The 17,918-nt window shown below is 37.1% G+C and overlaps 1 long non-coding RNA gene across 1 annotated transcript in view; it reads right to left on the bottom strand.

Annotated features, from left to right (window-relative positions):
* The window catches only part of LOC309488705, a 169,050-nt gene that overhangs the window by 147,488 nt on the left and 3,644 nt on the right, over positions 1–17,918 (bottom strand). The window lies entirely within an intron of this gene.

The following is a 17,918-nucleotide window of genomic DNA, read 5'->3' as shown; positions in this document are numbered from 1 at the left end:
GGGAAGCACAGGCGAAGCACTGCTACTTGGGCGCAGATATATCACGCCCAAGTAGCAGTGCTTCGCCTGTGCTTCCCCCTAATATAGTCCTTAATATATAAGTCAATATCTGCCTTGGAAATCGCCTAGTGTTAATCTGCATCGCTACTTGTACTTGTTGTGAATACGCAGGCCACAAGAAGTAATTAGGTAGGGTTTTTATTTATTTTTATATCACTTTTATACAGGACATGCTAGCTGGCAACAAAGGATTCCATTCATTATGCTAAGCTAAGCTCACGCCGACCCTGTCAAACTAAAACAATGCATGCACTGAGACAAAAATGCATTTGCCCACCTATCTAAATGTAGGAAAGAAGGTGAATAAGCCCTATTTCAAAAAACGGTGGAGTGTTCCTTTAAAGGGGAAAAAAGCAGCCTTGGCAGATCTATTAGGTACAATGTCTCATGGGGCATTGGTTAGATCCAGATTTCAGTCTTTCTGAAATGGATGCCCCGTCCAAGTTCTTCAGTTTAGAAAGGAAAAATGGCCAAAGAAAAAGTATTCAGTGTTTACGGTCAGAAGATGGAAAAGTTCTGACTGAGGTTTCTGACATTCGAAAAAGGGCTGTCGGGCTGTTTTCCAACAGTGTTGTGGATGGCCAGTTAATGGCTGAATTTGTGTCCAATCTACCAAAAGTAAATGAAGATTCATATGCAGAACTGATATGTCCCTTAACAAATGACAAACTTTTTAATGCTTTGCAGAGTATGAAGAATGGTAAGGCACCATTGGATGGGTTGCCTGTTGATTTTTACAAGGCATATTGACATTTGTTGGACTTACAGTTTTAAGTGATAGTTTGGATATAGGACAACTGCCACTAAGCTGCAGAAGAGCTGTTTTAACTTTGCTCCCCAAGAAAGGTTATCTCAAAGAGATAAAAAACGAGGCCAGTTCCTTTATTATGCACTGATTATAAGATTTTATCAAAAGCTTTGGCGAACAGACTGAAGAAAGTAATTGGACAGGTTATACATTTAGATCAATCCTGTTGTGTACCCATCTAATAGATCAATTGTGAGTAATATATCCTTAATTAGAGATGTTTTGGAAGTCTCTAGACTGTTTGGGAAAAAATGTGGCCTAATTTCCTCAGATCAAGAGAAGGCGTTTGATCGGGTGGATCATCCGTTTTTATGGTACACGTTCGAAACTTTTGGTTTTCCACCTGCTTTCACTGCCTTGATTTAAAGTGCTTTATGAAAATATTGAAAGTGCACTGACAATCAATGGTGGTTTGAGTAGCCCTTTTAAAATACAAAGGGGGGTTAGACAAGGATGCGCCTTGTCAGGTATGCTTTACTCAATAGCAATAGAACCCATGCTAAATAAAATTAGGACTCATTTAGATGGTTTTACATATGAGAGTACCTTTCCACCTATAAAGCTATCAGCATATGCAGATGATGTTTTAGTTTAAACCTGTGGACTGGATGATATTGACAAGCTGGTTGATATTGTAAAAAAATGTATGCAAAAATCTCATCTGCAAAAGTAAACTGGGCCAAAAGTTCAGCATATATTGTTGGAAAATGGAATGAAGGGGAACTGGTATTACCAAGTGAATTGGTTTGGTCACAAAGAGGTCTGAAATATCTTGGAATATTTTTGGGGGATGAAATAATAATGCAAAGAAACTGGGAAAATATTCTTGAAAATGTAGAAGGAAGATTTGAAAGGTGGAAATGGCTTTTACCTAAAATGTCCTTTAGGGGGAGAGCATTGATTATTAATAATTTAGTAGCCGCCTCATTATGGCACAGATTAACAGTGTTAGAGCCTCCTGAAGGGGTTCTTGGGAAAATACAGGTCAAGATGATCAATTTCTTTTGGGATAGATTACATTGGTTACCATGGGATGTTCTGTACCTTCCAAACGAAGATGGTTGTCAAGGGGTTGTTGACCTTATAAGCAGGAAAGTAGCCTTTAGGCTACAGTTTGTTCAAAAGTTTTGATACAGTCCTAGTATTTCATGGTTTGGACCAGCCTGTTGCCTTTTAAGTAAAGTTGGAGGGTGGGGTTTTAGAAGAAAGATCTTTTGGACAGATTGTAGGAGTTTTAATTTGAGGTCTATCTCTTCCTTTTATGAAAGTTTAAGAAAAGCATGGTGTATGGTACAGGTCAAAAGATAACTTTAATATCAGTCTCTGTATTGGTTTTTGGAAGAGCCATTGATTAATGGTGCTCGACTCGATTTATGTGGAGAGACAACTTTGTGGTTGATGCAAATTTTAACAAAAGCCAAAGTTGTTCAAATGAAAGACTTAATAGAAGTGGATGGTATCGCGTTGGACTTGCACAGAAACGTGAAATTAAATCAACAAGGACAGTCTATTTTTTATTAATGAAGCGCAGAGAAAATTTGAGTGAAGAAGATTGAAACGTTTTGTCAAGTCAAGCTCTTCCTGATAAAACGGATAATTTCCCTTGTATGGTGATATCTAAAAGTGTAATAGAAAATGAAAATGTTTTAATGACCTCAGAGAATTTGAGAGACATAATGTTTGATACAATGGGGCGAAAGAGGTTATATAAAGTTTGTGTGAAGGTGATAAATAAAGAGAAATTAAAATGTATGGATACACCATGGAGAGATCATTTAAGTGTTGATTTTGATGTCAACCCCTTTTGGGGCTCTTGTTACAAACCACCATTGACTAAAAATGTGGGTAATCTTCAATGGTGAATTTTACATGGAATTGTTGCTATAAATGCTTTTATCTCATTGTTGAATCTGAACGTGCAAGATAATTGTCCTTTTTGTGGAGAAAGAGAAACCATATTTCATTGTTTTATGCACCGTGAGAGACTAAAGCCCTATTCGGACGGGACTGGTCTAACATGGAGAGGTGGGGTAAAGTAATAATTACCACAGCTTCTCGTGATTTTAGTCCCGTCCGAATGTGCCATCTCAGTGATCATTACGGACAATGTCAGTAAAGATTACGGCGACTTTTACATTCAGTAAAAAGGTCTGGAAAAATTACGTCAGGTAATACTAATCCCGTGCGAATAGACCCGCTGTAAAAATGTACGTAAATATGTTGTGTTTAAAAGTAGATTTCTGTGGTTTTTCAAGTATGGAGATGCTTGAAAAAGCATTCAGTTGCGATAGACGCTGGGACAAGTCTGTGGCAAAACTCAGGTGTTTTCCACATTCAGATCAGATAGAAGATCGAAAGCACTTGTTAGAGGCACGAAACATCTTTTAGCGTTAGGTAAGTGCCTATTACCAACACAATCCAATCTGAATGAATTAATACATCGTTCGACCGGACATAACTGTTTATATAAATAAAATATTATACGTGTTTGCGCACGTGATATGAGGAGGCAACGTAATACGCACATGACGACAGGAGGTTGATGTGCAAATCGAGTTACCCCTCACTCTTCTGCTAGGTTTACTGAGATATCTTATCCTGTGCGAATTGGCCATTATTATTACAGATGTCCTGTGGTAAAATTACATTACTCCATCTACCCTTGTAAAGTTAATCCCTTATACCTTTATTTGGTTTATTGATTGTGTTTATTTTTGGTTTTAAATATTGTAAAGGAAAAAAGAAGAAAGGACGGTTGTTAAATTTAATCTTAGGTCAAGCCAAAATGGCAGTTTATATTAGTTTAAATGTTGAATTGTTGTTTAAGGGGCTCATAAAAGCAAGACTATAAGACATGATTTTATTTTTTATTCTCATATGAAAAAATATTTGAAGAGTTGTGGAGTGTACAAACTACAAAGAATGTTGTGCTGGATTGAAATGACACATTGCACTTTGTTGAAGAATTTGAGTAGACCTAATTCTATGTGATTTCTTGTAAACGTTTTTTGGTTTAGTTTTTTTGATAAAGGTGTGTTAAAATCTCTCTCTCTCTCTCTCTCTCTCTCTCTCTCTCTCTCTCTCTCTCTCTCTGTCTATCTATCTAACTATCTCTCAGGAAACAGCTTGGGTACTGTATGTTTCAACATCTTATACATGTATTTTGTAACCAATTCAAGTGTTCAACCCGTAACCAAATACTGTTATTAATCCATTTCAGTTATAAATGATGTGCCAACTATTTTTTATTCGGTATTAACTTTAAAATGCTGCCTATTGCAATACAATATAGTCACACTATAGCAATGCTCTCCCACGTTTTGCTATTCTTAACTGTGCTTATTTCTGTTGTTTGTATAAGAAGCAGTGGGTGGTTCATTTGGCAATCCTGTACCTGAACCACTGTAGGGAAACCACTTTTACAAGTTCATTTAATAACATTGGTACTTTTAGTAAGTAACTCTCCAACATTGCAGGCCTTTGCGTTAAATTGTTGTGGCATTTGTCAGTGTCATATCTGCCCACGTCAACTTTGCGTATTCACTGTGTTGCCAAATGTGGTTAGCGAACTGCTGTATGACTCCCTCAAAAGCACCAGCCTTGATGTTTGCTGCATTTTATTCATGTATTCAGACAGCACACCGCTGGGGTCTCAACTCGGCCTCCTCTCACACCGGAGACGACCCGCTAAGGTTAACACCTGTCCCCGAACTGGTAATCTGCTCCATAATAAACATCTCAGTTAGACTGTGGCCTGCATAATATTAAGCAATTATTATTTCACAGCAAGTCTTCGTGATGGCCTAGTGAGATTTTGGCAAGTTTTTCATCGCAAGGTGTTTTAGCACTTATCACGGACGTAGCAGGAACGTAAGAGAATAATCTCAGCGCTAATCACTAATAACACCAAACTAATAAGTCTAAGAAAGGTACACAACAGGATGAGTGGGTTAGTGTTTAGAGGTTAGCACCCACATCAATAAGATCAATAAGAAGCTGCAAATTACGAAAAATGAAAGTCACACAAGGATTTGCTCTCTTGACTGGTCACCAAACTACATGATTTGTTGTTTTATATTTTATGATCCTATTGAAAAGTCCATCAGATATTATTAAATATTAAATGTCTAATAAATGAATAAATACCAAATGGAGTGGTGGTCAGCTCTGCAGCTGTGAATGCTAAAACAGGCCAAACGCACTACAACACGTCTTCACAGATAGCTGAGAAAGAGTTCAGCACCTCCATCTTTCTGTTTACACGCCGGCTCTGAAAGAGCGATAATTGTAGAGAGGGAGATACTCAAGCTAGCTGGAAAATGGAAGTTCACAATTTGACTGTCTTAAACGAGAGAATGAGCAGATGGGGTTAAGCACGATTAGTCTTTTACTTGTTTCTCGGGTGAGACGCGTTTGCCTCAGACGTGTCGTTCTGTACGAAGCGAGAACAAAAGCAAGAGAAAAATGCATCTAAAATGAGTTATTTTGACATTGAAAGTATTTTACATGCACAAAAGTTCATTGTGTCAACAATATCTAAAACTAACGGGTGCATACTTTTGAGTTTTGAGAGAAATCCTGTCATTTTACTAGTTTTTGGCCTTCTGGCTGTTATATGTGCCAGCAAAGGCAATATCTCCTTAAAGTATTATTCAATGTGTTGAAGTTATTTCCTCTGAAACAGGAAGACAGGGCGGGACATATCAAACAGCTCCTCCCCTTTTTTTAAATAGCCAATAAGGTTTTGTTTATATCCTCCTGAAACCCAGATTTTTATTACATTTTTTTCATTTAATTTTTTTCATGTCATCATGTTGTTTAGAGCATAAGAAACAATGGTAAAAAAAAAAAACATTTTTGAAAAATGATATTTTATTCATATGTTATGCTATGTCCTCTGTAGTGGACACCAGGACTCAGTTGTTTAAAAAATAAAATGACATGAAATTAAATGTATAGGCAAAAACAATGGGATATTTTTTTTTTATCACCAATAGATTTTGGGGTTTCAGGATTTTTTGTAAACCAAAATTTGTATAAAGATGATTCTCAACTATGTTATGAAAGTTATAACGGAGTGAATTGATTCACCATTTTAATTTATGCAATATGTGGGTAAAATGGCCATAAATTAATATTCCCATTCAATGCAATGTATCCAATGTGCACGTTAATGTGTTCTTGGAGCAACATTTAATGAAAAAATAAGTGTAATAATTGGAGTAATAATTTGCAACATTTTAATAATAATATCTAATATTTCATAGGAATATTGATGTATAATTTATTTCCATATTCACTTGTTGTGTCTCCCAAAATGCCTGATAAACATGATTTAAGTCCTGGTGTGCTCTACAGTGGACACGTATGAAATCAATCAAGCTCTGTAACAGAAATTAATTTTTTGATTTGAAACCCCAATAACGTTTTTCTGAGATGTTGGTTTATGAAATACAATTTGAAAAGTAGTCTGATTTAAATTATAATTACAATATATGATCATATTTCCATAAGAGTGCTACATTTGATCGCTAAATTAATGTCAGACATTTTTAAAGACCAAGGATAAGTTGTTTTCATGGTGAAGCCTCCAAACATTTGGTATCTCTGAAAAGTCCTGAATGTGCTCTACAGTGGACAAAAGTCTATTCCTGGGTCCCAGTAGGATATCACAGCTTTGTGTTATCGTGTCTTTAGACCGGAGCAGACTGTGTGTGTTCACGTGACACTGGCGTGAAACCAGACTTCATTTGTCCCATTTAGAAAGCATATTTACACTGTATGAATCGTTCCCCATCCCCTATAAAATGTGCGAACAAATGACCGATTTCAGCCACAGCATCTATTTATAAAGTACGGGGCGGGACGCTAGAGAGCATTTGAGAGCATTCTAGAGAGCTTTTGATTGGACAGAAAATCTGATGAGAAGTTGAGTTGAGCAGAGCGATGTCATCAAATTCATTGATCCATATTGGCGGAAGTAAGAGACTGTAATTTTTGAATGCTTATATCTTCTAAATGCAAATTGTGTTATTGTTTTGGAGCACATGACATTAGATAACAAGGCTAACATATTCAAACTAAAAGCCATAAAACTTCCAGTTTGATTTCATGGGGACTTTAAGTGTTTTTGGGATGCACAAAAATGTCTCGTCATCCCTGTTTTATGGATCAAAGTACTATAAAAAAATTCCATAGAAATGAACTATTGTTCAGTTCATTTAAAGCAGATAAGCACGCTTGAGAGTATCACAGTATATATCAAATGAGGGGGGAAATCGTTCTCATTTAATTAAAACAGACATCCAGGGAGCGTGACTCATGTTATTGTGATCACGAAGCGTCACTTTAACTACTGTGTTGGATAATAACTTTACATCAAGGATACATTGAAGAGGTGCGCTTTACCAATTGGCTACCAGCATTAGCTGTTTAAAGTTGGTCCTGCTTATGTAATAATGTGACTCATCTTGTTTAAAATAACCTGAAACTGATACATCCAAGAGTTTTTACCCTTGAAAAACGGTACTTGACAAAGCATAGTTGTCGGATTTTGATGCACAACTCCACTTGAAAGCTGATTTCAATAATTATGCGACCTGGATGAGACATTCAAATAGTTTTTCCAAAGAAATAAAAGGTATGAAATTTCATCCGTGTGGTGCACTGGACATAAATACAAGACTGTTGCTTTCTCTGTTTGCATTTTTAGTCCAATAAATTCATGTTCCATTTCAATTTGATTGTTTCCACAGTTTCCAGGTTGAGTGTTAATTGAACACCATTTACCATTGTGGGATTAAAAATTTATGAATCTGTTTAAGATCTGCTGATCCTACATCCTGACATAACATTACATGAATAACTGAGGTAAAGTACATTGTATTTAGCATTTTAAGGTAAAGATGATGACATCAGATTAATGATTCTGTTAAGTTTCCAGCTAGTGGTTGAAAGTGGACAAGCTCAAAACGTTTTAGACCCCATTTACACCTGCATTTAGTGTCGTCCACTTGTGATCCGATCGATCAGAACGCGTCTTAAAGTCCCCCTGTAGTCAATCATTTTATCCCTTAAAACTCATCTTTGATCACCAAAATGACACCAAAATTAAATGTTTTTTTCTTGAAAAAAATTCTTAATGCCTTAAAGTAGCTTGAATGTAACTCCTACACCCTTGCCTCATTTAGTATACGCCGTTCTATAAATATGCAAATTAGCCCAGCCTCCATTTACTCACACCAGCTCAGAGATCCACTCGTTGACGACCACACGTTGATCTGATTGGTTACAAGGTAGTTTTTGACGTCAGAAACACCAGCGATTTCAACCCGCGTTTTTGAGACTGTCTTTGGTTCACTGCAGTTTTAAGGAGAAAATACTCAGCAATGGTGTTGACTTATGAATTTACACATGGTTTGTCTTAAAACACCACATAGACATATAAACAACATTTAAAAGCTTGATTTTCATACAGGGGGACTTTAATACCAGGTGTAAACAGGGCCTGAGTGCCATTTTGGAGCACATTAAATGCTTTTATCTGCCTTTTAAAAAAGTGCCTTTTTTGCAAGCTGTACTTCATGTTTGCACTTACATACTTTATATTTGAAGCCTCGGTACACATTCATTATAACTTCATGAAAACAAGCGACCATTTTGTTGCACTAAAGGAAGTCAAACAGGTTTGGAACGACATTAGGGAGTAAAATGACGACAAAACATGTATTTTGACTATTTCTGGTAAAAAATCAAGCTTTTAATGTTGTTTATACACTCATCTAAAGGATTATTAGGAACACCATACTAATACTGTGTTTGACCCCCTTTCGCCTTCAGAACTGCCTTAATTCTACGTGGCATTGATTCAACAAGGTGCTGAAAGCATTCTTTAGAAATGTTGGCCCATATTGATAGGATAGCATCTTGCAGTTGATGGAGATTTGTGGGATGCACATCCAGGGCACCAAGCTCCCGTTCCACCACATCCCAAAGATGCTCTATTGGGTTGAGATCTGGTGACTGTGGGGGCCATTTTAGTACAGTGAATTCATTGTCATGTTCAAGAAACCAATTTGAAATGATTCGAGCTTTGTGACATTGTGCATTATCCTGCTGGAAGTAGCCATCAGAGGATGGGTACATGGTGGTCATAAAGGGATGGACATGGTCAGAAACAATGCTCAGGTAGGCCGTGGCATTTAAACGATGCCCAATTGGCACTAAGGGGCCTAAAGTGTGCCAACATAACATCCCCACACCATTACACCACCACCACCAGCCTGCACAGTGGTAACAAGGCATGATGGATCCATGTTCTCCTTCTGTTTACGCCAAATTCTGACTCTACCATCTGAATGTCTCAACAGAAATCGAGACTCATCAGACCAGGCAACATTTTTCCAGTCTTCAACTGTCCAATTTTGGTGAGCTCGTGCAAATTGTAGCCTCTTTTTCCTATTTGTAGTGGAGATGAGTGGTACCCGGTGGGGTCTTCTGCTGTTGTAGCCCATCCGCCTCAAGGTTGTGCGTGTTGTGACTTCACAAATGCTTTGCTGCATACCTCGGTTGTAACGAGTGGTTATTTCAGTCAAAGTTGCTCTTCTATCAGCTTGAATCAGTCGGCCCATTCTCCTCTGACCTCTAGCATCAACAAGGCATTTTCGCCCACAGGACTGCCGCATACTGGATGTTTTTCCCTTTTCACACCATTCTTTGTAAACCCTAGAAATGGTTGTGCGTGAAAATCCCAGTAACTGAGCAGATTGTGAAATACTCAGACCGGCCCGTCTGGCACCAACAACCATTCCACGCTCAAAATTGCTTAAATCACCTTTCTTTCCCATTCTGACATTCAGTTTGGAGTTCAGGAGATTGTCTTGACCAGGACCACACTCCTAAATGCATTGAAGCAACTGCCATGTGATTGGTTGATTAGATAATTGCATTAATGAGAAATTGAACAGGTGTTCCTAATAATCCTTTTGGTGAGTGTATGTCTATGTGGTGTTTTTAATATGCTTTAAAACAAAGCATGCGCAAATTCATAAGTCAACACCATTGCTGAGTATTTTCTCCTTAAAACTGCAGTGAACCAGAGACGTGGTGTTTCTGACGTCACAAACTACCTTAGCCAATCACGTCAACGAGTGGATCTCTGAGCTGGTGTGAGTAAATGGAGGCGGGCTAATTTGCATATTCATAGAACCGCGTATACTTAATGAGGCAAGGGTGTAGAGTTACATTCAAGCTATTTTAAGGCATGCAAACCTTTAACTATTTCATTTTGGTGATCAAAGATCACTTTTTAAGGGATAACATTATTGACTACAGGGGGACTTTAAAACAAGCATGCTTGCTTCTTAGCAGTGGGTCCACTGACACATGATTTTTATGTAAGTTTGTAGCGCCTCACTCCTCTCTCAGCGTGGCCCGTGTCAGGCTCCGTCACATTAACAGCTAATTAAGATCTGAGTGATTTCCTGTGGGTAGTCTGTTCTACTTAACCGTCTTCCCAAAGCCTGCGATTCCCACATTAATCTTCAGCCTCCCGAGAACACTTCTATCGATTTGCAGTTCCCTGGGATGCCGTCTCATCTTGGAAGTGATGAACAGGATTAGACTGAAAGGAGCAGTCAGGGGAAGGAGGTGTTAATGCTGATGGAGAGGGAGGGATGGAGGGAGCGTTCTGTCATAGAGCCAATTGCTTGTCTTTGTTTTCCTTTTTAAGTGCTTTGCTCTACTTGATCTTATTGAGTGTACTGGTGTGATGGTTTCTAATCGGAAGCAATCGAGCGAATAAAAGTTTGTTGCACGGAGAAACGCAATTCTATTGACAATTAGCTAGATCATAATCATAAGAGATACTGATGTGGACATGCATCTCTCTCAATAGTCAGATTAATGGTGTGATCAATATGAGGTATTCAATTACCAGTTTGGTAAAAAAAAAAAATTTACATTTTGAATAACCTTGATTATTTGGTAGCTTTCTTAAATATTACATATTCAGATATTGGATATTCCAATCTTTATCTATATCTCATGAATTCAGGGTTGTGTGTCATTACAAAATTATTTTAAATTTATTCTTTTTAATTTTCAGCGTCATTATTCCAGTCACAGTGCTGCTTAATACACTGACCCCAAACGTTTGAACGGTAGTGTAAATATCAAAGAACTCAGAGATCAGTATTATCATCTGATCTCATACCACACTGTATGTTTATGTAAGAGTAGGATAATGTTTCTGTGTGTGTGAGTTGTTGCTTAGTAACAATGCTCATAAGACTTCTGATTCAGGTGGAGTTGGCATTATGGGGAATATGTTGTTGTTTTGACAATGTTTCATGAAGTGTTTGTTTACTCCCATATGGTAAAAACTTTAAGGCTATGTTTTCATGCACCTCAGCTCAAAACGATTTGTTGTCTCATCTGACAGGCCTGAATGAACTCACTGAGGACTTCAACTTTATCAATATAACATCACGTTCTAGTTTAAACTAATTTATTTAATATTGAAACAGGAGGTTGGAGCGTGGCTAATGCAATGGAAATGGGCGAAGAGGGATGTTTTCAATCTAGAAAGCATTTGATTGGACAAAAATTAATACACCCATGCAAACAAGAGTTTTATCTGCTAAAATTTACTTTACACTTTAGCCTCAACGCTAACAGACATGGACTAAGAGCCACACTCACAAAACTCCAATTTTAAATTCATAGCATAAGGTTAAAAATATATTTTTCTAAATTTTAAATCTAAATGTTTCTAAAATTATTGGAATATGTTTTACATGAAAACACTATTTCAGTTTTTGGACATAAAAATGTCACATATAAATCAATGTTACTTGCTGTTTCTTTGTAATTATTTGAGAAATTTACTAGTAATTTCTGAGTGAAAATTGTGTTGTTGTTTTTTTCAGTGTAGTTAACTAAAACTTAAACATTAAACATTTATATGACTTGAAATTATATAATTTTTTATTGAAATAAAATAAAATATAACAAAACCAAACAATATAACTTAAACTAGCTAAAAAAGACTTCAGTTTCAGCTATACTTGCTAACATAACATTTCCCATTTTCATTTACATTTCCTTTTTTCATTTTCATATACTAAAATAACTAAAACTGAAATAAAAAGTAATAAAACTAAATAGACATTAAAAAACAATGACCAATAAAATGGCAAAATCACACAACAAAGTTACTCAAACTTAAAACAAAATTAAAATAAAAACAGAAAGTATAAAAATAAAGACGAACCAAAAATATAAAAAAAAAAAACTATAGTATCTTAATAATACTAAAATAACACTTTCATGGGACATTGACTTTGTCAACCTTTTGCATCAAGCTTTTATATTTAAATGACAAAAACCCTTTTAAAGCCATTACATATTTTTATTAATTAAAAAATCAAAAGATTCTTTAATAGTGTGTGCATGTCATATTCTGGTTTGCAATCCAGTTCTGAAGACCATCTTGAATATGGTCAGCAATGAACTTCATGTTCAGGGTGTCGTCCTCATCGCCATGTACTCGTTCTCTTATTTCTAAACTAATCTTGAAGATTTATTAATATCAACTAGCAGTTATGAGCTGTGTTCACTGTTCAGGGCAAATGACAAACAATCTGTTAACATGGTCTTTAAAAGACCTTTATGTTACTAATTATGTGTTTATTGTTAATACAACCATCTACAATAGGAAACGAGCTCCTCACCAGTGTACATCATCAATATTTATGCTGAACTGTGCTTTACACTCAGTCAAATAAATGAATAATTTGTGAGGGTTGTTATACTAAACATTATTCTCATCTCAGTGGAGCGAGCGAGCCGCGGCGTCCCTCAGGGCTGGATTCATGCCCAACAATCTGATTAGCATTGCATTCCCCATCCTGCCTGCAGTAATTATTCATTTCAAAGGGAAACAATTGATTTTCAGAACGTGCTTATATTAGAAACCTTCACATTTATGTGTATTAAAAATTCCCTTGAAATTAAAAATCGAGATGTTTAGTCCATATCTGTTTGCTGGGAGGCCATATGCATATTAGTGTACTAAATTGACTTTTAAAGAGGCCATATTATGTCTTGATTTTGTTTTTGATCAACTAGAATAGGTTCTCATGCTTGAATGTTCAAAAGATGAATGTAGCCTACTTTTTTTTTTTGTTGTTGTAGCTCTTCTTTTTCCAGTCTGTCAGTAAATAACCCGATATACTTTAAGCGAAATCGAAGAACGAAACTGATGTGACACAAAGTTTCAAACAAAGTTTGTTTTGTGTTGGTTTCGGAAGTTCGAAACAGCTCGCCAAAGCGAACTTTCCGGAAAAGTTCTCTCTGGGATGTATTTTCCCGAAAGCACCGTTATGGTCGCAAGTTCTGTCGTTATCCGCATAGTTCAACGAGTCGGTGTTTCCCGATTCCATAGTTTCAACGAACATTCGCAAACAGCTTCGCAAAGTTGTGTGGTTGGACTTGGAACGACAGCTCTCGACCTGTGGTTAGAAGCTTAGTTTCTTGTTTGCATGATATGTCGACTTAATAAATCCTTATCTTGATCAAAATAAGCAAGTTCTATATCTTTTATTTTGAATATATACAAATGTCATTTACATCTTTTAGTTTGTCAAGAGATTTAAAGTGCCGTTTTTGAAGAGTGTGCATGTGCGAAAAAGTGCTCTAGTACAAAAGAATAAAGCCTACGATTGAATCTGCAAATAAAGTAAAATACGGAGAAAAATGAGAATTTGGGCTCAGATGCCATGTCTGTAATTTATAGCAAAAAATCTAGCATTAATTCGATTTTATGCGGATTCATTCAAAAAAGTTATTACTCTATCACCTGCGTGACGTCATTAACCAACGTGGTTGAACGACAAATTTGCGACAATATGTTTTTCGGGAAACAGTTGTGACGAGCTAGTTAATTCCTTCAATTATGCATTGCACTATGGTAGTGAACCAGCAAGTTACATCGTTGTACGGAAAACACACCCCATGGTAAACACCTTTGAACTACCATTGGTCCATGGCGATGATGTAATAGGTGTGGCTCTGAGACTCCGCCTTCTTTGATGTGGAAATCTTCTCTGCTTCATTTCTTCTGTTCAGTTCATCGAGGTCAGACGTCCGCAAGTAAAAACATGAATACACTTCAGTCGCTTAAATGAAGATTGTAGAAGTTGTAATTTTGAAAGAGACACTGACGCTGTTTTTTCATGTTTAATACTGTAAAGCTGCTTGCTTTAAAGCATGTATTGTATAACATGTTATATAAATAAACGTGACTGTACTTGAGTACTGAATTGCAGAGCTGGTGCAAATAGATACACATCGCTATTAAAAAAAGCAACTCCGAGCGGAAAAAACGCTCGACGTCATCGCGTTGAATGAATGGAGAGGCGGGCCTTCCGTTTTAGTGATGAAAGCTACAGTTGCTTTGAACGCCCGGAGAGTGCGATGATGGAGGATAAACTTGTGGTGCTCTCGCGAGTTACCAGGAGCTTAACGACTTCACGAACCGTAACTACCACAATGTTAACAGAAAGTAAATAAAGTTAATAAAAGGCTGATTTGACATGTTTTCTTTTATTAAATCCAGACAAGACAGAGGTAATACTTATCGGTTCAAAAAACCGCCCACAAAACCTTGCACAATACAACTTTAACATCATAGGATGTCCTGTTACTTTATCTTCTACAGTAAAAGACCTGGGTGTTATACTCGATTGCAACCTGTCTTTTGAAAATCATATTTCATATGTTACAAAAACAGCCTTTTTCCACCTTAGAAACATTGCTAAGCTACGTAATATGCTATCAGTTTCTGATGCAGAAAAGTTAGTTCATGCATTCATGACCTCGAGACTGGATTACTGTAATGCTTTATTAGCTGGTTGTCCTGGCTGCATCCTCAATAAACAAGCTACAGTTAGTCCAAAATGCCGCCGCTAGAGTTCTTACGAGATCAAGAAAATATGATCATATAACACCGATTTTATCATCACTGCATTGGTTACCTATAAAGTTCCGTATTAATTACAAGGTATTGCTACTGACTTATAAAGCCCTAAACGGCTTAGCTCCTGTCTATTTAACGGATCTTCTATCGCCCTATAATCCATCGCGCTCTTTAAGATCACTAAATTCAAGTTTTTTGGTCATACCTAGGATATCCAGAACCACCAAAGGAGGGAGAGCATTTTCACATTTGGCTCCAAAACTCTGGAATAGTCTTCCTGATACTGTTCATTGCTCAGACTCGCTCTCCCAGTTTAAAACTAGATTAAAGTCGCATCTCTTCAGCCAGGCATTCATATAATCCCACAGTTCAAACTACAATCCGGCCTCTAGCTCATAAATGCCAGAGGAGAACTGGCCCCCGACTGAGCCTGGGTTCTCCCAAGGTTTTTTTTTCTCCATTAGGTCACCTGATGGAGTTTTAGGACACCATTAGGTCACTTGATGGAGTTTTTCGGTTCCTTGCCACTGTTGCCTTTGGCTTGCTCAGTTGGGGATATTTTGGGGATATTTAATTTAATTTTATCAATCAATAAAATCCTCTTGAAACAAACTTTGTTGTATTATTTAAATTTAATACTGTGAAGCTGCTTTGATACAATCTGTATTGTGAAAAGCGCTATACAAATAAACTTGACTTGACTTGACTTGACATGTACTTGACTGACAGGACAGCTGTTTCAGTGGTTGCCTAGCAACATAAAAAACGCAGTGCACTGCTCGTCCTGTGTGATGGGGCAGTTCTCTGCATAGATATCATATAATAAAGGCTAGATGTCTCGTCCGCGCTGCTGGCCAATGGAGGTCGACGTCCGCACATGGCGGCCATCTTACCACAGGGTGCTCGCTCACTCGTAACATGGTGCATGTACTTTTAAATAACCATAACTTGCTAAATTTTCAACCGATTTTCAAACGGTTTGGTTTGTTATAAACGTCAGAGATGTAGTTATGACACTGCATACATATGAATAATTATCACAATGGACTTCCATATGAAAGAATTATAGCCACTTTAATAACGTTTGTAAGAAACCAAACCGTTTGTAAATCCGTCAAGATTTCAGCGAGATAAGAGGATTTGTGTGCATGCAGATCACTCACCTTAATTCACAGCTTCCCTGTGGTAAGATGGCCGCCGGTGATGCCGGAAGTGACTCCGCCGTAAGATATCTAGCCTTTATTATATGATATCTATGGTTCTCTGCACCTCGCATTTTCGAACCTGAAAAACGCGTTAGGTGTGATCGGGGCCTAACTGTTCACTTATTTTGAACTCCTTTTTACCGGTACAAGTTTACGAGTATATCGGGGCCTTAACTCTCTTTAGTTCCTGTCTCAATGAAGCCCTTCCTTCCTCAGCGCATTGTGCTCTGATTGGTCAGCCGGACCAGTGTGTTGTGATTGGTTTCAGAAATGGCACGCCTCTTACCATAAGTTTCAAGTTCAACACACTACTAACGCAACTCAACCAGGAATTATTTAAATGAGGAATACTATGATGTGTTCGTTCACTGAAGAAAACTCAAGTCTACAATGGAGGCGTTTCATGGAGTTCAGAAACAGTGCGCACTGATATAGAGAATAACTCCTTTTGAAGTGACTTTGCTCAAGTGACTTTGCTTTTGAAGTGTTGCTCAAATAGCAACATTACACACTAAAGAAAATGAATGTAAAAAAGTAAGAAAGCATAATAGGTCCTCTTTATCAGAGTCTTTAACATGGGGTGTGTGAACTACAAAAGAGTCTGGCTCCTCATAATTCACCCTTATTTCTATTTATGGTCATTCCCACAGATTCCCTGTCTCTTTTTGATAACAACACAGGAGGACACTGACCCACAGTGTTCTTTCCATTATCACTCTGGATAATTGCCTTGGGCTTGTCTCTTTAAACTTAAATTTTTGCAAGCAAAACCCTGTGGAGTCGAGCGATCTTAAGGAGCTTCTTTCAGTTGGAGTGTAATGTTTGATGAAGCACATATTCATGGACCATTGTGCACGAGGTTCTGTTATAAACCAACTTTTATTTCGAACTATGCGCTGCTTCATTTGTTTTAATTAACTTGTTTACAATTTGTGTGGCAGATTTTCCTGCTGCATGAATCTGAATGCAAAACAGCTGCTGCCATCGTAATGTGATGACATGATAATATTTCTGTTGTTGAATTATGCATTAAAACCGTCTGCATTATGGTCATCAAAACCAATTTTGTGTGAAAATGTATGAACTCTTGGTGGTCTAAAAAAAAAAAAAAAAACATTAGTTCACAGTGGAATTGGGAAATCTGGAAGGGTACAAAGCCAGCATATGTGCTACAGGTAATTTATGAATAGAAAATTTGAATAGGCTAGTACAGACAGTATATAGGCTACTGCAGAAATAGTAAGAGATAAAGATTGGTATGGTAATTCGAACAGCTTTTGAGTATGCTAAATAAAGCATAAAGCATTTGAACTTATCCACCTTGTTTTGCAACACGTAAGCTATTTTCTGTGAATGTGTGTGAACTTCTGATTGCTAAATAACCAGAAGTATAACAAATGCAGTAGCTTATGGTAAAATCATTTACAAACCAGTGTGTTTATGATTACGGATACGATAGTAGGCTATATTAAATATTACAAATATGTCTAACAGCAAAGTATCAGCTTTGAAATTAACATTTTATTACGAAATAAATACCGTTTTGGCGCTCTTATATGTCACGTGACAGATCGGTGTCGCGCACCAGTTCAAGCGAGGCGTGAACCGTCAGTCATCTCTTCTGCTTTACTGGTTAATAGCCAATAAACATGAATGAACGTCAGTTGAAAGATACATTACGACTTACCGTCTCATATAATCGGCCAATCAGTGTTTCAACCGCAGAAAGACGTCAACAATACAGCTTGTAAACAATATGTCACGTCATGTTACATTTACCTCAGGAAAGCCATTAATGACCATAGCATGCTACTGTTTTTAGCAAAAAAAAAAATATATATATATATAGAGAGGAATATTTTGCCTA

The sequence above is a fragment of the Leuciscus leuciscus genome, assembly GCF_965113295.1.
Source record: "Leuciscus leuciscus genome assembly, chromosome: 24".
NCBI lineage: Eukaryota > Metazoa > Chordata > Actinopteri > Cypriniformes > Leuciscidae > Leuciscus > Leuciscus leuciscus.
Note: the sequence above shows the minus strand (reverse complement) of the source record. Positions and strands in the feature narration are given on the sequence as shown.